At 41.2% G+C, this 22,724-nt stretch overlaps 1 protein-coding gene and 1 long non-coding RNA gene across 8 annotated transcripts in view; one reads left to right on the top strand and one right to left on the bottom strand.

Moving 5' to 3' along the window:
• Positions 1–22,724, top strand: part of SEMA5B (semaphorin 5B) — a 281,602-nt gene that overhangs the window by 65,506 nt on the left and 193,372 nt on the right. For 5 of the 7 annotated variants that reach the window (XR_009727959.1, XM_061370066.1, XM_061370065.1 and 2 more), the window contains 2 exons: positions 11,048–11,270; positions 21,217–21,277. The gene's annotated coding sequence lies outside the window, so the exon portion shown is untranslated. The remainder of the gene's footprint in view (positions 1–11,047; positions 11,271–21,216; positions 21,278–22,724) is intronic. The other 2 variants (XM_061370069.1, XM_061370067.1) reach the window with 1 other exon arrangement.
• On the bottom strand, positions 11,977–15,518 carry LOC133221249 (uncharacterized). Its single transcript, XR_009727944.1, has 3 exons — positions 15,373–15,518; positions 14,402–14,579; positions 11,977–12,299 (listed from the first exon to the last, which is right to left on the bottom strand). It is a non-coding gene; the product is annotated as an uncharacterized LOC133221249 (long non-coding RNA).

Genomic DNA, 22,724 nt, shown 5'->3' on the forward strand with positions numbered 1-22,724 from the left:
TTTTATGTGAGATTTTAGTGTTTGCACTTACTGTGAATAGGAACAAACCCAGGAAACTTCAAAACTAGAAAGGAAATTCTGAGGGGGAGCAGCTTTGTTTGGGGTTCACAGAAAAGCCTGTCTTCAGATATACAATACACAGAACATGCTGAAGCAAAACCTTATTTCAGAATATTTACTTTCCCAGTTTTCTTCCTTTTTTCCTTTCAGACACAATTTCAGCAGAACTGATACGTTTTCCCAAACAGTATTGCCTCAAGGAAAAACAGTGTCCAAAGATTTTTCTGACCACTTCAGTCTTAGTGCTGCTGAAAACCCTATTGGAGTATTCATGTGCTTCCTGGAGACTTGAAAAATCAGCCCACGCTCTAGTGCAGAAGCTTATTTTGCAAGTGCAACAGATCACAGTTAAGTTTCTGATCCTGGTGGCCAGCTCACTTAAACTGTGTGTGCTTCACATGTTTCTTGCAATTATGTGAACAACAATAAAGTTGGGTTTGGGTTCTATGATTGTCTAGGCAGGGTCCAAATTATTGCAGTCCCTAATTTCAGAAGCCAGCTTTTTAACTCGGCCAACACTCCTTCAGGCTTTTAGTTTGGAAACACTTTGTTCAAGTCACTGCTAAGTGGCCATTAAGTTTGCCTGGAAACATTATCAGAAGAGACACGGAAGTCACTCCTGGCCAAATCTGCATTTGACTGCCTTTGAACAACACCCTGACAACAATATTTTTCCTCCCTTAAATTGCATTGTAACTCCAAGAGGTTTGCAATGCTCAGTTCCAGGGACTCTCAAGTACTACTGACAGGTGAAAGTATTTGTGTGTTTTCACACACAATTGCTCCTTTCCCCACTGTGCTTCTTGCAAAACTTGCCAAGTCACCATGATTGGGCTTTGAATGTCCCAGTGACTGTGTTCTATAAATACCCTGGATGGATAGAGATGGTGCAAAAAGCAAACAGCACTTAAGCAGTAAGGACTTTTCTGCTGGGCCTGCTGTGTTTGTGCAAGTTGTCATTGTGACTGTTTGTCACAGGCTGCAAAAAATATTTTCAGCTGCTTGAGATAAAATAGAGGTGGAAGCTTTGTGTTGGTTTGGAACAGTGAGGTGCTTTCAGGCCAGAAATGCTCTTTCTGCTACCAGCCTCCAGAAGACTTTTGGCCTGAGGGCACATGTGTAACAGTTTATATATTACTCTGATAAAAAATACACATGATCTACCTCGTCTCATTATCATTCCATCACCTAAGATGCTGCTGCAGCTCTAATGGTGGCTCATATTTCATTTGTATCTCATGTATTTTAAGGCTGCAGTATCAGCCAGCCAGGATGGATGTCAGTCTCAGTGCTGTCCTCTGCCTGTTATTATATATGTTTGTATTAATGATGAGCTATCCTGTAGTATTAGTCAATTTAAATATTGAAAACAAATGTTTTCCTATATTTCTGCCTTGAGGCTAGGAGTGGTTATTTCAGCCTTTTCAGTGTATATGAATCTGCTTTTGTAGAAGCCTGTATTCTGCAGTGAGCCCAACATATGAACTTGGTCTGCAAATTCATCTGAGAAGTGTTAAAATTGGCACCTGATTCTGCAAGTACTTATATCAACAATGTATCAGATGGCCCAAATACCACATTGCTTTGAAACTGCAGTTTTTTAGACTTAGCCACCTGGGTCAATGTGCTTCTGCCTCTTTATTGTTTACATCTTGATGTTTCAGTGTCACCAGGACACATTATTATGACACTGGGATACAAATAGCCCATCACTGAGGGTTTTTTTTAATAACTTGGCAACGTTATTTAAAGCAAAGCAGACTCTTGAATTTGGGACATATTGCAATACACAGGGGCAATGAGAAGTATTTGTGGTGCAGAGTATTTCTTGCACATTTGAAATCTCTGTTATATCAATCGTAATCAGAAAAGGGGTGGCTGAAGAAAATGTAATTTTTTTTTCTGCTTAATGTTCCTGATAAAATTAGCATTTTCATAAAATACACTTAGAAATAGTATAAGGGTTTCACACAGTAACCTTAACAATGTTTATAGTGCTATTTATAAATATATGTTTAGGGAGATATAAAATTGTGGATCATTGACCTGATAAGCCACAATATAATTTTCAGAGCTATTTAGGTGTGTCAACTGAATGAGTATTTAGAATCCATGCAGCCCATGTAGTAAAAATTTGCATAAAAACCGTATTGATTTCAGGTGCAGAAGAAGGATTTCAATGCAGAATAGATGGACTGCTGGATTTTTTGGTATTCTAAGCTGGGAGCAGACAGAATTTGCACAAGACCCCTCCTAGTTCTAACATGAGGTGGTACAAGGCAGTGGGAGGCATTGTGTAGGAGATGTAATAGAAGGCTGAGATCCTGGGTTCATTCAGCTCCTGGGTCTGTCCTATATACCCCAATGGGACAGTCTGTGAAGGACTCCATCTAATGCTCTCATTTCTAACCCTTGATGTGAGGGAGAGATGCTCCCATGACTGCTAGCAGAGAGGTAGATTTAGGTGCTACTCTTCATGCCGCTATTGACATGAGTCTAGTGATGAATCCCCAGCATTTTTTGGCTGCTGTACACTGCAGCCAAAAAGTTTCAGCATTTGGGGGCTGCAGAGTTGAGCTACCATCAGTATCAGAAGGCTCAGCTCCTCCAGAGAAGTGGGTCAAGGAAGGACCTACATCCCTAGTGAGTAGACAGTGGAGAAGGCAGGAGGAAAACAAGAATGCTTGGAAAACATGGATACGAGTTGCAGAACAATGACAGGAATTTTGCAGAACTGATAATCAGTGCGGTGATGTTCCATGTATGATGAAGTGCCTCAATGTATCCAGATAATTTGAACATTTTGTTTCTTCAAGTCAATGTCAAGATCTTTTTTGTATCCTGCAATCTGGAGCTCATTAAGTGCATGACGCATGGAAAACTGTGTTTGCCTCTTATATGTAATACTGTGGAAAACAAGTTCTTAACCCCATTTTCTGTTGGACACCTTCTGCATTCCAAATTCAATCAATTTTATGTATGTGCACTTCAACATTCAGACATATGTCTTTCTGTGTCTGAGTATGGATTTGAAGTCATGTTCTGTGCAAAAACCTCCACTAGTTACCAATCCTTGGTTGAAGACAGAAGAATAAATGCATAAAGTGCCATACTCCATCCACCTGAGATGGCCTGAGAGATGGAAATGCCCCCTTACTGCCAATGTTACAAACAGGTATTTCTTTAGTGGGAGATATTGAAGGATGCAGTGCATTTGGTAGTTTGTTGTTGTCTGCTTCAAAGTGAGGAGAGAATCAATAATTTGTTAGGCTGTGAGCTGACGGCTTGTCTGAATGCCAGCTCTGGTGCCCTCCAGGATAAGCTGCCAAAGTGACTGAGGGAATAAAGCGGGATGTAAATTCCACAAGTCATTTTCCTGAAGCTCTTACGTGGGAAACCCTTAGAAGCCTCTCAGTAAGGACAAAATCCTTCCAGGCTTAATTCTTGTTTGAGCAAAATTCCTTCTGAGGTCAGTAGACCTAATCTTGAAGTCTTACCATTTGTTTACCTCTACAGGATTTGAGCATGTGTGTGTGAGTAGGGAACAGAAGGAGGGAGGGTCTCAGGACAGGGTGTACTGGAAATGCTTCCTTGTGTGGCTGGAAGAAGCCTGCCAGGCTTAGGCTCTGCAGAAATGGACACATCCGTGAAAGGAAGGCTTGCTTCAGTAAAATCAAACTTTGCTTCTCGCTTTCTCTGTTGTAGTAGGCAGAGCAGGTGAGGATTCCTCTTTTCTGTGGAAGCTCTTTGGTGCCTGGGGTGGCCCAGCCCTGTCTCTCAGGGATGGTGCAGCTCACACTTCCACACATGTGCTTTAGAACCTGTGTGCATCTGAGACCTTCTTTCACATAGAATCATAGAATGGTTTGGGTTGGAAAAGACCTTAAAGATCACCTAGTTCCAACCCCCCTGCCATGGACAGGGACACCTCACACTAAAACCATGTCCCCCAGAGCTCTGTCCAGCCTGGCCTTGAACACCGCCAGGTCCTGGAGGAAAAAAGAATAACCCAGGCTGACAAGCCTCTCTTGTCTTTTTAATTGCATCACAGTCCATCAAAGTGGTAAGTAGCATCAAATATAGAAGCAGATGAGAGTTGGGACATTGATTTCTCTTATCCTCTAGCTGAGAAACAAGCTCTGGGTTTGCCTTGTAGCTCTGGGGAAGGAACCTTGCAGGGGGCTTTGGAGCAAGATGTGGCTCTGCTTGCCCCATGTGCCATCATAGTGAAACCCCATAAAAGGCCCCTTGTCTCTGCTTTGCAAGTTATGTCATGCCAATAGTGCTGTCAGCACTCAGCAGAGATCTGTCCTGCCTGTTTCCACACACACACCTCCTTCTCCCCTGCAAGTTGAAATGTATCATCTCCTTTATGATGGATTCAGCCTTTATTAGTCAAAGATCATGCCTGTTCGTTAACCTTCCAGTAAGGCTACATCAGCTGAGTGAAACCCCATTCAGCCAGGCATATGGTTTCATAAAAGTCATGGCTGGTGTCACACAGCTGTGTACAATTTTGTTTGGTTTGAGACTTTTTGCTCTTTAGTAAAGAGGTGGAAACCGTTCTTCTCTTCTGCTTTCTGGTGAGTGACTTATAAACGACCTGTGTGAAATTGGCTCTGGAAAATATAATCAGAAAAATATATAGGCTGTTGCATTGTTTTTATGAATCCCAGGTCGTGATAGAGGGAAGATCCCGTGGTAAAGTTTCATTAAAAGTAAAGGAGGAACACTAAAAACTCTGCTGCTGAAAGTAAAACTTTGTCAAGCCAAGTAGGCCATCTTGTACTTCATTCCCTGCTGTTTATCTAAAGCACATTTCTTACATTCAGTAGGTTTCTACTTCTGGCAGTTTATATCTCGGTGAGTTTGAGATCCTTTGATTAATTAAGAGCAGAGAGATTTTCACCATGCTGCCACAGCCCCACTGAAAGAAAAATTTCCAAGTGTTTTGCTGTCTGGGGACATATGAAGCCAAAATTATAAGGAAATGTCTGTGTACGTATACCTATGCAGATATTACATATGTTTATTTATATACTGTATGCCATGTACATATACCTATTTAGATATTCAGATTATGTCCATATACATATTTAATTAAAAACCTCAACAACTTAGAAGTGAGCACCTTCAGGGTGCAGAACGTACATCCTGTAACACAGTCTTCTAGGTGATTCTCCAGTGTGTTATTAACAATTTGCAAATTATTCATGGAAGAAATTTAGGAGGCTTGATCCTACCGGTGAAGAAGCGTGTGTGTTTGTGTGAGTGCATGTGCACGCATGCGGAAAGTGACTGTGAGGGATGCCTGTGCTTAAACTGATCAGACAAGTTTTATTACTTCTGTCCATTGATGCTGTTTTGAAATATGGCAGGCTGAGCTGATTAAGGTAGCTCAGAAATGTCTTTTCAAAATGGCTTTTGGGCCCTGGTTCCCACACTAATTTACTTCCTTCTTTCTCTTCAAAATTTGCTCTCCTCAGCATTCGTGGTGCTTATTCACTCAGATGCACTGAAAAATGCATTGTTACCCAGTGGTTTTCTGGCACAAAAGGTGGGGCTTGGTCCAGATCCAAAAACATACAGGAAAAGATCATAACTGAGGGAACAATTGTATCAAACAGTGAGAAAGTAGTATGCATATGAAAGAGTACAGCTGAGTTTAAAAATATACAAATGAAGGGAGAGGCAATTCAGTAGAAACTCACAACTGCATCAACCTTAGTAGCGTTGGACAGTGCCTGACTCCACAGTAAATCCTGTGCACCAAAGTTCAAGATTTAGCATCAGGAAAACATGCGAGTTCTTAACTTTGTCCCTGTTTGGCAGCATGATCCTTGTGTCTCCTGTCGTTGTGAATCTGGTTGCCACCTCTCACAAGGCTTGGGGCAGCACTGAGATCCCACGGATTTTTAATTCCGTGTATTGATGTTTGTGGTGCCACAAAGGGAGAGTCTGGTCTGAACCAGAGCCTTCAGCAAATGTATCCTGAGTATGAGTAATGCAAAATGGAGGCAGTCATGGAAAGAATGAGTTGATCATGAAAATTAACAAAACACTTCTCATTTTAGTGTGGTGTGTTTGAAAAGAACAAAATCACTCATAAGGCCCGAAGGCTGAAAAACAGCTGTGGCAGGATAAGAGAATTTACACATGCCTTATTTTACCGTTGCTAAGATCACACCTGTGGTATCATGCACCAAGATCATGATTTTAACTTCATAAACCGGTCTCCAAAGGAAAACCACAACATTAAAGGAGATGAATGGGAGTGAATTTAGTGAATTTCATCTGAGGAAGTGTTTAATAGCAGGGTGATCATTTTAAGGGTCATTTAATACTGGCAAAAGGAAATGACACGTAACAGAAGTAGTAACACAAAGAACAATGAATTCAATTTAATAAAGGGCAAATTCAAATTGGAAATGAGGCTAAACTTTTTAGATGGTTAAGAGCAGGCAGAAAAGGAAATAATTTGCTTAATGAGGTAGTTATGACAAACTAGGTAGAAATAGTTTGAGTTCTGAATCCAGCAAACGTGGAGTTGAATCTTTCCTGCCTGATACAGTGGGTTCAACCAGGGAGCCCAGTTGTGTTTTGTCAACCTTGTCCATCCTATCCATTAGTTGCATTAATAATCCATATTTGAATAAAAGCACTGCAGTAGCATTGCTACATGTTGAGAATCCTTTTTTCATCTCCAGCAATGAAGAAGGAAATTAGATTTTTGGTGGCTTCACAATATGAAACATAAAATTAAGTGTGCTGTGGTTGTATGAGCTGAGATTTATAGACCATGTGGAGATTTACAGCTTCACAGCATTTGTGTCTGGTCAAAACCATGTTAAAGACAGGCTGGTGGGGATTTTTCCTAGGGTTGCATGGGACTTGGGATTTTGGCTCTTCACTGTGTTGTGGAGACAACTGGGCACCCCAAAGGTAGCTGTTCGAAGTTCCATTTTCATGGTTTCCTTGAAGCAGAGCTGATCTGGTGGCTGTTGTAATGCAGCGGTTGATCTTAATTAACCACTTCCAGGTCTTGCATCTCCAAATGCACTCCTAGTCTCCTGCCTGCTACAGCATTTTTTAGGAGCCTGTCTGTGTTGCCAAGAAGGTTCTATGAAAAAAAGACTATGAATGCATACTGCCACAATCTCACAGCTGAGTAAAAGTGAGTCAAATGTATTTCCAGTGTAAACTTACTGGAAATAGTGAACAATGAAAGAATTGATACTGATATTTAAGTCATTGATTCTAATAGGATGAAGACAAGTGATTAACAAAAAGTTTATCTTTTTGTTGCACGGATAATTTCTTGCTTTGTTTTAAATATACTGACAAGCACAAGGTACCTAATTAAGGAGGTTTCATAGGGATCCCAGGTAACAGCTGATGATCTGATGAGATTATCACTGGGGAGTTTAGCAATATCTGAAGCTGAAATGTTAGCATTCGGTTCATGGAAATGGCTTATGTTATCCAACACAGCTGATGATTACTCTGTTTAAGTAATAGAATTCTCATAAGAATTTGTGCTGCTCAAAAAGTAATGTAATTTTTCCAGGACTTCGATAATGATCAGGAAGTTAATGTAAAACTGTGATCTCATGCCATTTGGAAAGTTTGTGGAATGATCTGGTGGACAAAGCTTGCTAGGGTTGTAACTATACATTATAAAAGAAAAAAAATGTTAAGTCATTGGTCTGTGCCAGCAGCAGTGGAACTAGAGAAGACAATAGATTTTATTCCATAATTACCTGAGATTAAAATGGGTGGTGTCCCAAAGAGAAATAAACAAGTGTTGCTTTTTGTGAAGAAAATCAATCATAGGATCTTGGAATGGTTTGGGTTGGAAGGGACCTTAAAGAAGATCTAGTACCACCCATCTGCCATGAACCGGGACACCTTCCACTAGAGGTCAGCCTAAATACTGGCACTAGTTGCTGCCTACCACTATGGATGGCTATGTTGGAGAGCTGGTTGGAAAACTAATTTATTCCTGTAAAAACACATTGCTTTTATAGCAATCTTTCTTTAAGCTTGAGATTTTAATCAGAAAAATTGAAAATTATCGATTTCCATCTACCAGAGAATTTCAGATGGAAGGCTGGCTTCTGGTCAAGTTTTTTTTCCCAAGTGCAAACACACAAATGCTTGCAGAAGTAGCCATATGTACTGGTGTGGACGTTGTTTCCTCTACAGTAGAAATAAATCAATTTTTGCAATACATTCTGTTTTATTTATTGGTTCTGCAACATTCTGTACTGGATGTATGGGCTACCTAGCTGCTAGCTTCTTATTACAGTTGTGCGTTTCTAAGCTTTTGTTCTAAGTTTCTGTTCCAGTCATAAGTTTATAAGGTGCTTGGAGGGCTTGTGATCCCAGTTGCTCTCAGATCTTCTCTGCTCTTTGCCGATGAGCTGAAAATTAGTAATAGTGTTTGTGGTGGTCAGCGAAAGCAATAGCAGCAGTTGCACTGAATGTCAAAGAAGAAGCTGTAAAGGCTGAGGAAAGTAGATGCAAATCATCAAGAGGGCGTGCAAGACTTTGAAGTAACTCAATGTTTTTGGCTGGGGTCAGAGAACAACAATCACAGATTCAATCCACCCCTCATATGTGAAGTTGTTGAACTCGTACTATTTACACTAGTAGAGTTGTTCCAGGACCCTGGGAAAGGTAATGCTCCCTGGGTGTTTTGTAGGAATATTTTTTGGACCTACATACGCACATTATTAGTGTTCGTCATCTAACATGTAGCACTTACTGGGCTCAACTGTGACTGGGGAAGTTGAGTTGCCAGCAGGAGGTCAGAGAAAATGGTCTGTTGGTTCCTTCTTGCCTTCACTTCTCTGAATAAAGGTCCTACATGTCCCTGTTAATGCCCACAAACCTGTGCATATTTGTACTGAGCGAAGCATGGACCTACAGGAAGCTGTGCGATTAGAGTTAAAGCGTGCCTTCCTGCAGACAGTCCTGTCTTTAAAAGGTGAAAGCACAGGTGTTTCAGAATTTGTTGGGATATCTTGTATAGCTCAGGCAGGCTGGTGTCGTGTTATTAGAAAGAAGCATCGTTTGGGAATGTGCTAGTTTTTGCATGTCACTATTTAAGACACAGATATATGCATCTCTCTGAATAGCCAGTAACTTTGCGGCTTAGACTTTTGGCTGAGAAGTGAAAGACATATGTTACAGGATCTAGTTAAATTAAGCAGCATGGAGATTTAAACTTTGTCTTTAAACTGAAGTCTTTGATGCTGGGGCATCAGGCTGTTCCTTAGAGTGCATATGACACGTGGTCTTTCCTGAGAAGGTCTCATTTTTATCCCCGTGTAAAATGGGAGAAGCTTTGTAGGATGAGAAAACTCTTTCCTGTGGTGTTAAACTAAGGATTTACTTCCAATAGCTTCCCTCCTTTAAGAAGGTGTCATTCACCTTTTCTTGCTTAGATACCATAGACTAATTCTTGTCTCTTCTCTGGGTCTGTAGCTGAACAGAGTAGTTCATCACTAAGGGAAAACAAGTCTGTTTATAACTGTTTCTCTTCATTTTATCTTGGCTTGTCAGTGTCTGGCAGATTCTCCATCCTTTATGCCATTCCTCTTCAGCTCACTAACAGAGCCGTCATTAGCTCTGTATATAGTGCAGGCTCAAGGATTTCGCTACTTCTCTGAAGTTTTGTTCATTCTTTTATGGGTTTTCTTTGAACTTTGTTTTCTTTATAGGTGAAAAAGGCTGGGTTCTGTTATGAATCTGGTCTTTGCTTTGTGTGTTCTTAACACTGGTAATTACTACGGCACTGGACTGACATGAAGTGGTACTGTAACTGTGCCTTGCATTTCTGTTTGGAAAAGCATTTATGATGTTGGCATGTGTATCTCATTTTAAGTTTACTTGTACTGTTTAGAACAATCTGAAGAGATTTATAATTGCTTGTTTTGCAGTACAGCCCTAAAGAATTAAGTAAAGGCTTTATAACTAATCTCTATTTTCCTCTAGCCAAATAAATGCTGTCATGTTTTCATATATCAGCTTATTTAGGGTCAAAGTTTAACTCCTCTCTGCATTTGATAGGCATATATAAGTGCTGCATCTGAGTTGTTTGCAGGGGAATTTGGCATTTTGATTTTTAAATGCGGTGCCAAACGTGGAGAGAACAGCGCTGCTTGATTAGAATGGAGCCCATGCAGCGACGGGAGGTATATTTTCAGCAAAATTACTATGAGAAGGGACAACAACTTAGGAAACCAATAGCAATTAAAATTGTAACTGAGTTGATACTGGAGGTGGATAACTGCTAGCTTTAGATATTTGCTAGCTAGGCAGAAACTCAGAAAGTCGTATTTTCTGAGAACAGAGATACGGAGGAAAGATGGCTTATGTTTAAACACCAAGACTCAGAAATTTGACTTCAGTCCCTTTCCTGGCTGCCTCAGAAGATGCCTCTGTAGTCTTGGGGACGACTACAAACCTTTTAACATATGTTTATGCTGCATCTAACTATCTGGAGTCCTCATTTTAGTGAGGCTTCATGAAATTCTAGCCAACCAACTAATATTTACTCATTAGTCTCTACCAGAAAATAAACAAGTGGTCTTTGGAAAAATTAAACTGAGTCATGTTTATATTGAATAGGGATTCTATGTCCTGGTCAGTGATGCATGAAAAGTGAGGCCTTCAGAAATGATGGCTAAATCAGACTTGATACTCAGATCAGGCATGGGATCATTTAAGTAGTTTAAAAAAAGGTTCCAAGGAGGGACAAGGGAGAAGGGGAGGCAATGCTTACTAGGAAGCCTATGAGCTATTTTCCCAAGATCTTAGTAGCATAACTCAGGAAAGAGGAAGGGCCTGACAGAAGTAGAGAGTGCCCTGCTTAAGTAGAACTTTATAATATCATTGTTATATCAGCCAAATGCAGGCACACTTTTAATGAAGGGGAAAAGAAAAAGGAAAAGTATTTATTTATCTATTTATTCGTTTTCAGATAAATTATCCACAAACAATCTTATGAGAGAAATAATAGGAAGAAGGCCAGAGAGGCATGCCAGAGAAGGAAGTTTGAGAGTCCAGGGGGTTCAGAGAAGACTGCAGTGGGACTGCCTCTGAGAGAAAGCGTTTACTTCACTAATTCTTAACGGGTTCACCTTCTGGGATGCTGACCTTGGGCTGCTGCCAGGACATTCGTCTTGGACTTGGCCTCTAGGCTGGTGAGTTAGTGATGGAATGACACATGTCTCTGTGTCTTCAGATTGCTCAGCGTGAGGGGTTTTGGTCTCTGATCATTGTATTTTTCCTGCCCCAGTGATGTACCGTTAAAGCACAAATCTGGGAGCTGGAAGGCTTGGCCTCTGTTTTCTGAGGCCGTCGCAGCCTATTTGTGAATTTGGGCAAAGCAAAGAAGACGGTCATGGGTTTTTCAAATGGCTTAGGGATTTCTTAATTCTGCTGTCACTGGATGAAATAGGACTTTGACTTTGACTTTGCTGGGAGCAAGGACCTTGTATTTCAGACTGTGTGTGGAGTAGGTGGGTTTCTGTAACTATTTGGATTAAAAAAATGTGTGCCTGCTGCAGTGCAGGGAATTGATGCAACTTTTGCAGATGCTATTTCGTGGGTGGGGAAGCACAGTTTAACTAAAAATGTAATGTAGGTCACATTCAGGCCCTAATTATATCTGTTCAAATCCCTATTAATGTTGCTGGTGTGTTTATCCAGAGTTCGTTGTTACACAAATTCCTGCTACTTCACAGTAACTCTGTATACTTTTGTGCAGGGGAATGGTGAAATAGTTTGGGCAGGGGAATGGTGAAATGGAAACTAGTTTGGTCCTAGAATATATCCCAGACTAAGTAAACAGCATTGCAAGGGGTTAGCTTTGCAGTACTGCTTTTCCACTGTAGCATTACAAGAAGATACTATTTATAGTTTGCACCCAGTTTGTGCTGTCTGAAACTAGGAAAAGTTTCCACTTTGGAAAGGTTGGAGTTTCTGTTTGGAAAATATAAAGGTATTTTTAAGTTCCTTATAGAAACTTATTTTTTTATTTTGACAGAAATAGAAAGTGTTTCTCTCTGATTTTGTGGAATAATGGACCAACATAGAGTTTTCCAGAATAACCCATCTTGTCCCGTCCTGTGGATTAATTTCACTTTGGACTGTTGGCAAACGTGGGTTCACACAAAACAGTTTCAGGGGAAGTGGCAGGCCCTTCAGGCAGCTTCTAGCCTGGGAATCCTCTGAAAAAGAAGATACATGAAGGAGGCTGCAGGAATTTATCAGGTGATGCTATTTGCAGACAACAGTCGGCAGAAAGGTCTTCAGTAAGCCCCAGAAATCCCAGATACAGGATTGAGATTTGCAGGATCTGTTCATCTGCAAGTTGGTATACTGAGCATAGATTTGGTATTCTGACGAGGGAAGACAGGACCATATGACCTAATCCTGCTGCTGGAGAAAGATACATAGCCAAAGGGACAGACTGCCACTGTCCCTAGAGGAAAGAAGTACTTGTGTGTCCCGTATGCTCTGGAGGCTTGCTCAAATAAGTCCCTCCTGTACTGTGGGCAGTCTAAAGGCAGAGGAATGTTACCTTACTAAGAGCTATTTGACTGCTTATTGGGAGTCCTAGAAGCCCTGTGATTTTGATCATAAAATCTGCTTGGACTTTCAGTATTTTAGTTTGTGGTATAGCTGCTGCAAGCTGGCGTTGCTGGCTTGGAGCTGTCAGCACTGTAGCAGACCCTGTTAGATGCTCCCCTGGGGTCCTGCATCGTGAGGCCGCAGGGAGCTGCACAGGGTGCTGACAAGAGATGAAAACAAGCTTGGTCCCCTCACACCTATTTTTTAGTAGGTGTGGCAAAACCAAAAGACTGGATGTGTCATTATTGACAAATCAAGCTTTACGGTCAGAAGAGAGTGGTCTTGGAAATTTCCTGGGCAGATGTACTTACTATATCCTGGGTCTGGTTTAGAAACAATGCAAAGAGTGAACTTTGATCTATGGGTTTTATTTCTCTGATCTTCATCTCCCAGAATGCTGCTCAGCAGCTGTACTCTTTGGAAGAGAAATAGACATTTTCTTTGACTGAAGATGTTTGCAATTATTTTCTGTCTCCACTTGAACTCTTGATATTCATATTTTCAATGCTAATGAGAGTCATGACTATATGCTAAAAAGATTCTCTGTCTCCTAAAACTTCTCTTGCATTAGCCAAAGAAAAAAAAGAGTAATGAACTAATAAAGCTCCCTCTGAATCTTTGACTCATCAAATCACCTAAATTAATCAGTGTTAAAGAAAAGTGTGCGGCTTGGCGTGACCACCCAGGGTGCTCTGTCTGGCTCCATGACTTACATTGCTTTGTCCGGGTATCACATCGTGCATATAGTGCAGGATTATGCTCTGTCCTCAGGTCCCTGCCATACTTATGGTATGTAATCAGTCTGAATTTGGGCTGAACGTCAGCTAGAGCAGAAAACTATTTCCAAGCAACTGTAGGTTTAATTTAGATCTTTTAGGACCAAATTTTTATCACCAATATAAATCCACTGAAGGAAAGAGTTTATTTAGATGCACACCTGTTGAAACTAGAACTTAGATGTAAATGTTGTCTTCAAGCAGTATCCCAGGCCCTGCCTGTGTGACCTTCCATGTCACATACATGCTTTTGGTGACAGACTTAATAGTTGTAGCTGTATGTGGAGTAGGCAGGAATGAAAATAATGGCTCACTTCATGGTGTTCTCAGTAGAAACACTGCAAGCAATGGGGACTAGCATTTGGGGGACACTGGCCCTTAAGTTTGGGTTCCTCCCTTCCCCCGGCCGTGCCACTGAATTGCCGAAAAATCCTGTGCAAATCACTCACCTTCTCTGGAGGTTCAGTTTTGCTTTTGTAAAGCAGGAACAATGATTCTTTTCAGCTGTGCCTCCACAGCAGTGATTGAGCAGGGCTAACAAGCAGTAATGCAGTCTTCTGGGAGCGGCAGCGCTGAACCTACTCTTGCAAGTGTTTTGTACTAGGCGAAGAATGGATCCTTAAAGTATTTAATCAACAATCTCTGTGTATACCTATCCCCATTTCTGCATTAAATACTATTAGTGAGTTAGGGCTTTATTATGTCTTTTCCTCTTTTGTTTATCTCATATTCTCATCAACAGGAGCTTTGCTTTAGACCATGGTAAATCTTTTTGACTGTGCTTTTACTGGCTATAGTTGTTAGGAAATCTTGTGCATACTTTTTATTATTTTTTTTTTTTTAATAGTGGCACCATTCTCCCTTTCTGAACTATCCTGACTTTTTAAAAGGGAAGCAATAATGAATTTCCATATGGGCTATACCTTGTAAAAAGATTATCTCCATTTATTCTTTGTAGAAAGTTTTCAGAAGGGAAGACACTGTCCCAATGCACAGAAGCAATTTTTCTTTTCAGTGGATCCTGTGACTCAAATCTAAACCTTTGCTCTCAGAGGAACACTTTTCAAATGTTTACTTACTCCTTGATTCCTGATAGGCAGTCTGGAAAAAAACAGATGAGGTGTTATTCCTGAAAGTTATACTGCTTTATGTTGTTTGAAAGGCAGAGATTGAACTGATTTGTCTAGCAGCTTGCCTTTTCTCAGCTGGGGGAGAGAGGTCCTTTGTAGCTCAGGCTTTTATCAACAGTCCAGTAAAAGTGTTTTTTATATATACATTAAAAAATCATACAACATTTATATAAAACCCTTTATCTTGATGCCTCTGAAATTTATGAAGTAATTTGTCAACTACATTCGTCAAAAGTTATCTCTTACTCCAGCACAAAAATGGAGATATTTCTATGCTGGGTGAAATTACTCTTGTTACTAATAGCTTTTGAAAGTAACTACCAGATTTGTAATGTATGCATTACAAAATTTTAATCTAAGAAATTTAGAAACTTTTTCCTGGTCATCTGAGGGGATTTCATTAAATATGAAGCCACCTTCTTGTTTGAGTGAGGGGGGACACTGATGCACAAGGTGTGTTGAGCAGGAGAGGATCAGCACTGTGTATGCACTGTGGGTAACTGGGGGAAAAAAAGGTAAATAATCTAACACTGAAGACAAAACCAGGGTCTTAGAGGGAATCCCTTCTGCCAGTCACTTGGTGACAAATTCATGTTCTGTGGCACAGCTGGAACAGATTGTTTCATATGGGCAAAACCTGCATAAACTGATGGGATGCGGGCTTCTCTTTGGTACCCCTGTAGCCAAACCTGGCTTCAAAAGATGCGTCTGTCCAAGAAGGGGCTGTCTTCCCAGGGCTTGTAATATTCCAATTTGCTCTTTACCTCACTGGTAACACCATGACCTTCCATAGCCAGTGTTTCGGTAATAAAAGCCTTATATATGAGCAGCATTTAGCTCTTCTGCAGGGGATCTGCATGCACGTCCCACATACATGCATACTCTGCATCTGTAAGGCTTAATCAGAGGATGTTCTTGGCTCCTGAACCTTTCCCTGTGCAAGTCATTGGCTACCTTGTGAACAAACATGTTGCAAGGTGACCAAGGGTGTCATGATGGGATCCATAGCATGAGTGTGTTAATGGAGTCAAGTGCTGTTTATTGGCTCCAGTGTATTTCACTGCACCCTTGGCTCATTCATGCTTCCTGTATGAAACTTGGCTGAAGGAGTCAGAACTGCAAGACATCATCCCAAATTCCATCTGGGATGCGTAACTTGGCTACATGACACTCTTCCCTCTTTGCCCCCCTTATCCACTTCCCATGTTAAATAGTTTCTCAAGACTCAAAAGGGAAAGGGGAGATAATCTCTAGGCCAGTGATTCTGATAAGTAGAAAAATTGCATAAATAAATAAGCCGTGATTAATAGTAAGAAATAGTCACCGGTATCACTTGGCTGGAAGTTGTAGCTTGCTGAAATGACAGTCCTTGTCTTGCTGCTGGGGGGTTGGGTTGCAGAGGGTGAATGCTGGGGGTAGGGCTTTATTTTACACATATTTTCAAAGTGAAAAAAAAAGAAGTGTGATTTATTTTCTTTTGCTGCAGCCTGCTCCCAATTTTCAGTTTACATTAATAGCTGTGGGAACAGCAGTTCTTATTGCCATATACTTTAGCTATTAACACTGTGTCTGGTTTGACAGTACATCTCTCAATTATTTTTCATTCCCTTGTGATCATGAAATATGTATCAGCCTTCCTTGTTAATCTCCTTCGGCATGTCCAGCTAGTTAATTTGTGTCTTTCCTCCTTTAGAATTGGATTTTTCTAACATCATATACTTAATCAGAAGAAGAAAACCAACTTTCTATTAAAGCATCTTCTTTTTTTTTTAAATTAGAAATTTGTTTGAATTCATATTTAATGGACTGATTTCTCCAGGACCCCCTAACATCTTTCTATCCCAAATGTTTGCTTCATTGATATTTTAATTGCTATAATAATCAGCATTCTGAATAAGAGGTCTTTCCCCTAGCTAAGTAAATCCATACTGGCTGAGTAAAGCATGGCTGTGATTTATGTGCAGATAAACAGCTTTGGATCCTATCCAATCCCTTCATCAGTTTTAATTCAGCTGCCTAATCAGTAGCAAACAGGAGAGTTGTTTTTTGTTGGGTTTTTTTGCTTTGTTTGTTTTGTTTTTAACAGAGTGGGGAGTGTCAATACAGGGTTTGGCATGTTCCCCAGAATGGTAGCGATAGCTCCCCACTTCTCATCATGTTCGTGTCAAAGTCAGTTCTAACTTTCTGAAAGAGTTTATACGAAGGGGATGAGATGCCAAGACCTGCCTTTGGGCTCTCTTCGGTATCTAAGGAACCATACAGATATGCAGTCTGAACAAGAGTCTGCTCTTATGTTTTATGAAGGACATCCTTCCAATGCCTGAGAAAAGTGGAAGGGCTCATATAGAAGCAAATTGTATTTCCTGTGTGTTTCTAGGGGTTGATGCCTTTGAAATTATTTTCAGAGCAATCATGTAGCTGCTGTTGCTGTTTCTAATAGACAAAAAGACTGACAGAGTCCAGGAGGGCGAGGTGACTGCTGCCTGTGGGGTGCAGCCGTGTAGGGGTAGATCTCTCGCTGTGCAGCCCCCTCTTACCTTTGTGACTCCAGCCTGTAGTTTGCTGTTATGTGTCAGCTATGTGCACAGTACTATAAAGGCCAGGATGGTGCAGATGACCCCAGACTGAGGCTCTTCTAACTTAAGGCCCATGACCACAGCCCCTGACCTCATTTTTGTCTACAATAACCCAAGCAAATGCCTGTTAAGGTTAAAACATTAGACCATTTACCTTATTATCTGTTAGCGCCATGTGTCCAGAGGTGAAGTGTTCTCTGATTTATAAGCAGCCTCTAAAGGATTATGAAGAACAGCCCCATTTTGGTCATCAGATCTAGGGCAAGCAATACCATCTGTAATAATAAAGCTTACCTAAAGAGCTTAGCACTGTTTTGAGCAGTAAACCATGGCTGTGGACCTCTGAACCTTGTCAGCTGTCCTGGCTGTCCTTCATTTCAGTGTGTAACTGTGCCTGGCCACTTCCTTTATACTGGGAGACTGCAAGAGATATTAGTAGCTGTTCTTCTGTATCTATTTTTTTTTCTGTTTCATTGCAGCCCTTGCTATGCAAGCAAGCAGCAGGCTTGGGCAAGCTCTGCTGTGCTGGGTGGCCAGCACTGGACTGTTGAGGAGACAGGTTAATTGGGAAGGAGAGAACATTTGCATTGTTACTGTATCTTCTTGGGGGTTTACTTCATAACCCAGACGACACATACCACGTTTTCCATGTCAGGTTAAAACTCCACAGCTCTGTGTTTCACTATTACCAAGAAGAGTCCCAACCAGAGCTGCTGAATTCAAGCTTTTTGGCTCAACCTTAATTCCTTGCACACACCCATAGCTGTAGGGGCTTTAAATAGTGCTTTGAATCATTATGATATTCAGAGAATTAGGCTGGGCTGGAGGGAAGGGCAGTAGGTTGGGTTTGTGGCATTTTGGGATCAGTTTGCAATACAGATGTGCATGTCCTGAGCGACCTTGGGTGAGGTGTCTAACCCATCTGCTGTGTTGGGCTTTTTTATACCTTGGAAAAGGGCAATAACATCTCCCTGCCTTGGACTGGGGACGAGGAGAGGCTAAAACCCATTAATAAAGAGAAGACATTCACATCCTATGGTGATTCTGGTACAGCTCCACCTGCACTATGGCGGTCACAGGGGTTTTCATCTGCAGTTCGTGAAGATTTTTCAAAAGTGGTTGTGAGCATTTTTGTACTCTCCTTGTGCATGCTCAGAGCAAGACAATGTGTCTTGCCCAGGGATGGGGGAGCAGTCAGTGCGAAGGTGGCAGTCATGCCCCTGCCAGCAGATCTCTCTGAGCAGACCTCAGCTGGGAGCTGTGGAGGTGCAAGTGTAACCTTGGGGAGAGTGGAGGTGCCTGCTTGCTTCTGCTCCACAGAGGCTGTGAGCTAGATGGTGTGCTAGGTGTTGCCTGTAGTCCCACAAGCTCTTCGTGTCGGGATAAACAGTTTGTTCTTTTAATTTGGGAATTCCCTGCTTTGGCTAAGATAGCACAGATTTGGAAGCATGTGTGGAGGTGGAAGTTTGACCATTATGCTATGCTACTTACATTACCCTGCTTCTTTTTAAATTGATGGCAGCACTGTGGAGGGACTAGCGAGCTTGGGATTTTCTTGGCTTTGATTGAGCACAGTCTACAGGTCTATTTTTTTTTTACCTCAACAGGAGCTCTCAACGTCCCATTCCTGTTAAAACAAATGTGAAATGAACTTCCAAAATTCTGAAAGATGAAGACTATCCCATCTGTCTATGCTGCTTTAATAGAGAGATAGGAAAGGTTTCATCCTGTAACCTGAGAGAGAATTAAACATCTGAGGAGTAATTTCGGGAGAAGGCTCAGTTTCTTGCAGATCAAAGGGTGAGTTTCAGGAATCCTCTGTTCTCTGGCCAGAAGGGGGCTATTATGTTTAGAGAGTTAGGCAGTTTGCAGACAAGAAGTCCTTCTGGTGATCAAACCGGAGAGTTTGTGCTGACCAGTGGCTTACTTTTTAGAAAAGACTACCAGTCCTGGAGGTTTGAGCTATCAGATGTGTTGTATTTTCTTACAACCTGGTATGCTGAGCTCTGAACTGCCTCCTGGGATATCGGCAAAAATGCATTTCTGCTCTTAACCATTTTAAAGAGCAAGAGTCAACTGGCAGTGAAGGCTGAGTCCTTTTGTGGGGTGCTCTGTCCTTGGGTTTTCCATCTTCATGATTCAGCCCTGGCAGAACAGCTGCAGAAATTTTCACATCTTTGTCCTTTTCCCATGATTTCTTCCACAACAGAAGACTGATAGGGGAAGAAAGGAAATGTGAGAGTTCATATGCATGTGAGTCTTAAAATGTTGAAAGAAGGGACTGTGAGACCATTTTCAGGGTTATGGAAATGTGATGAATGATGCTTCTTCTAGAAAACAATTACTTCAGTCCTCTCAGTGAACTGAGTGACTGGTTCCTCTGTTGCTGCAGCTTGCTTTTTTTCAGATGTTGCAGTATTTATTATGACCTTTTCTTCTTATTTTTACTTTCCTTTTCCTATTTTTCCCCTTTCCCTTGTCCCCTTTCTATCTCTTTATTTTCCTTATTAACACAATTTAGAAGCTAGCGTTCAAGGAAGAATTACCAGGGTGGTGAGAGGTCTGCCTATGATTTAAGTCTGATGGCTGGTCCCTGAGTGCAGCACCTTAACCCACAGGAGCCCTTTGGCATGATACAGGGCTTTGACAGACCGGAAAAAAACATTTGTCTTTTTAGTATCTCTATTCCTTGTCTGTGATGTAGAGTTAACAGCATGTGCTCCTTCTCAGGAGTGTGGTGAGGAAAAAACCATCTGGTTTGTGAATGCTCAGCCATTGCTCTAATGGAAGCCATGTAAATAACTAGATAAATAATTTCAGTGAGATCGGCTGTTGAGCATAATAGGTAGCAGGGTCAGAACCTCTTCATAGTGAGTCATTTCTTACTGGCTGAGTGGGATTTATGCTCACAAACCACTGTGCAGAAGCATCCTCTGATTTTTGCTGTTTCTGTCCTTTCCCTGCCTGCACTTCTAGCTCCTTGGTATCTTGCTGGTAAGCTCCAGGGCGCAGGGACTACCACAGCCAGTGTCTGCACTGTGCTGAGGCACAGGGTAGGTTTTGGTGTGATGCTGTAATACAAAATTAAAGGATAAATCATTAGGGGGAAAAAAAAAAACCTAAAATTTGTTATAATTTATAATATTTTTTTCTCTATGTTCATCAGATTGTGGTGGAATTGGAGATTTTGGGCAAGACAAAATAGTGAAAATGATGAAAATAACCTTTGAGGTGTGGGTTTCTTCATCATGTCTGTTAATTCTGTGTTTTGCTTGGGATCAGTACCGTTTGTCTTTCAAAGAAGGGGAAATATGGGCTCGCAGCTGTCATGCTAGCTGTCTGCCCTGCCAGGCTTGCTGTGAGACCTGGGGCAAATCGTGTAGGCTGTGTTCACCTTCATCTGGCTGCAGCTCCTGGATTGGCTTGAACAGTTCAAATAGGTCTTTACTAACTCGTATCTGGCTGCACTTGTGAGTAGTTCTGCTGACAGAATGGAGGGTACAATGAGCTCTGGCGGGGGTGAATGGTGAGGCAGGGTGGTGGGGACAGGAATGTCCCCAAGCAGAGCACTGCAGTGAGGAATAAGATGTGTGTTCACAGCCTACATTTCTCACTGGTGCAATTTTCCCACTTGGGAGAAAACTGGGACAAAATCAATTCCTTGTCTCTTTCGTGAGAATGAAGCATTCAGGATTGTGAAAAGTTCAGGCAAGGCTGCACAATTTCTGAGTTCGATTGAATGTGTTATTTATTGTTTCTACAAACATTTGCTGCTAGTAAATCTGTAGGCTAGGATTTTTGGAGAAAGCAGATACGAAGAACATGATTGCAACTGCAGCAAGTTTTGAAGCAACCTTTGGATGAGCATTAGGGAGAATTTTCACACTGCTTTGTTGTTAAATAAGATGATTTTCATGTTTATATTTTGTTTCAAAAATAATATCAAAATTTAATGTTAAATTCTCTTTCCCATCAGATAGAAGACTTACTTAGAAATATCCACTGAACACTCTTTTTCTGGTATTTTCACAGGTTACTGAGGATTTTCCCTGGAGCATGACTTCGAATATGACACTTCAGTAATGCAGAGGCTGTAAGTAAATACTATCATGTTTGCAACCTTTATTTAACAGCCATGTTTATACTCTTTTTCAGAGCCTTGCTAGAAGTGATCTTTGCTAGACTCTACCTTGCAACAAGCTTGCAAGGAAGTGACTGGATTATGACATGGTTTTGAAGTTGATCATGACATTTTAGACACTTTGCTTTATCAGCTTCTTGTTCATTGAAGAACTCCAATAATGGTTGCTTAATCTGCAGGAAGAAAGCCCGAGACATCTGTCAGTACTGCAGGAAATGCCACAAGGGGAAATAAAAATACCTCATTAGCTTAGATGAGCACTGAATAAAATGCAGTGATGTATTTACCAAAAGCTGGCATGCAGTCCTCTTCCCAGGCACAGAACAAAGGCCAAGAGCCTTATTTTACTTGTGATACCACTAGTTAAAAAAGCTTACTAGAAGCTGAACAGATTAACCTGAAGGGATGCTCACCTGGTCATGTATTTGTTGGCTTTTGGTAGCTTGTCAGAGTTTGGTATCTGAGAAGTCTTATCACAAAGTCAAGCTTTGATGCAGTTCCCGGTTGTGAATGCTTGAAAAAGATGCCATTTCCTTCTCTTCCTCAACTTTTCCCACATTTTTCTAGAGGTAAATTAGTGAGTTGTTAATTTTGGTGCCTCTTTTCTGAATTCTGCATTGTTTTTCCTAATCAGTTCTCTCAGATCTGCTCAATCTCCATTTAATTCAGTCAGCTACTCAACGTCCAAATCTTTTGTAATAAAGAGAGTGCTAATTTTTCCTTTTATTTCAATTGTAGTTGATGGCTTTTGTCAGGTGTTATCATATAACTCAATAACCTGCCTTTGGAATTTGTAATTTAATCAATAAAGGAAGCCATTTTTCTCAAGGAGATCAAAAGAGAAAGAGCTCAAGGAAAATGCACAGTAAAAGGAAGGTGAAGAACAAAAAAGGGTGATAGGAACTGTGGTTTACACACCCTGGTGGCTATATCTGCCTGGCAAGTAGCAAGCAAAAGAGATATCACTGTTTGAGAATTAATGAGTCTTAATAATTGCACCTACGTACTCATCTTGCAGAATCTAGAGGGGAAATTGTAGATGTTATTTAAGTTGCTATTACAAGTTCCTTGTACAACTCCACCACACCAAATGGTGTTGGCAGTCCTGTACATGAGCAGTACTGTTCACACTCAAGAGAGACACCCAGAGATGAAACCCTGGAACTGTGTACTATGTGAAACTCTGTACCATGTGGAACTAATATGAAACTGTACTCCATCCAGCCTGTCTTTTCACATGCTTCTGCTGCATTGCTGTTGCTTTAGACAAGGGCATAGGAGGGAGTAGCCATGACATCAGGCCACTCTTGATGTGCTCACTGAAATGCTGAAGGCTTTGCAGCACAGGGATCTCCACGGCCTCAGTAAAAGGGCTGCATTGTCCCTTGTCTCTGTGTTT

This window comes from Neopsephotus bourkii, unplaced genomic scaffold, assembly GCF_033783945.1.
Source record: "Neopsephotus bourkii isolate Nb327-2 ecotype Australia unplaced genomic scaffold, CSIRO-AGI_Nbou_v1 NB_1526, whole genome shotgun sequence".
In the NCBI taxonomy this organism is placed as follows: Eukaryota; Metazoa; Chordata; class Aves; order Psittaciformes; family Psittacidae; genus Neopsephotus; species Neopsephotus bourkii.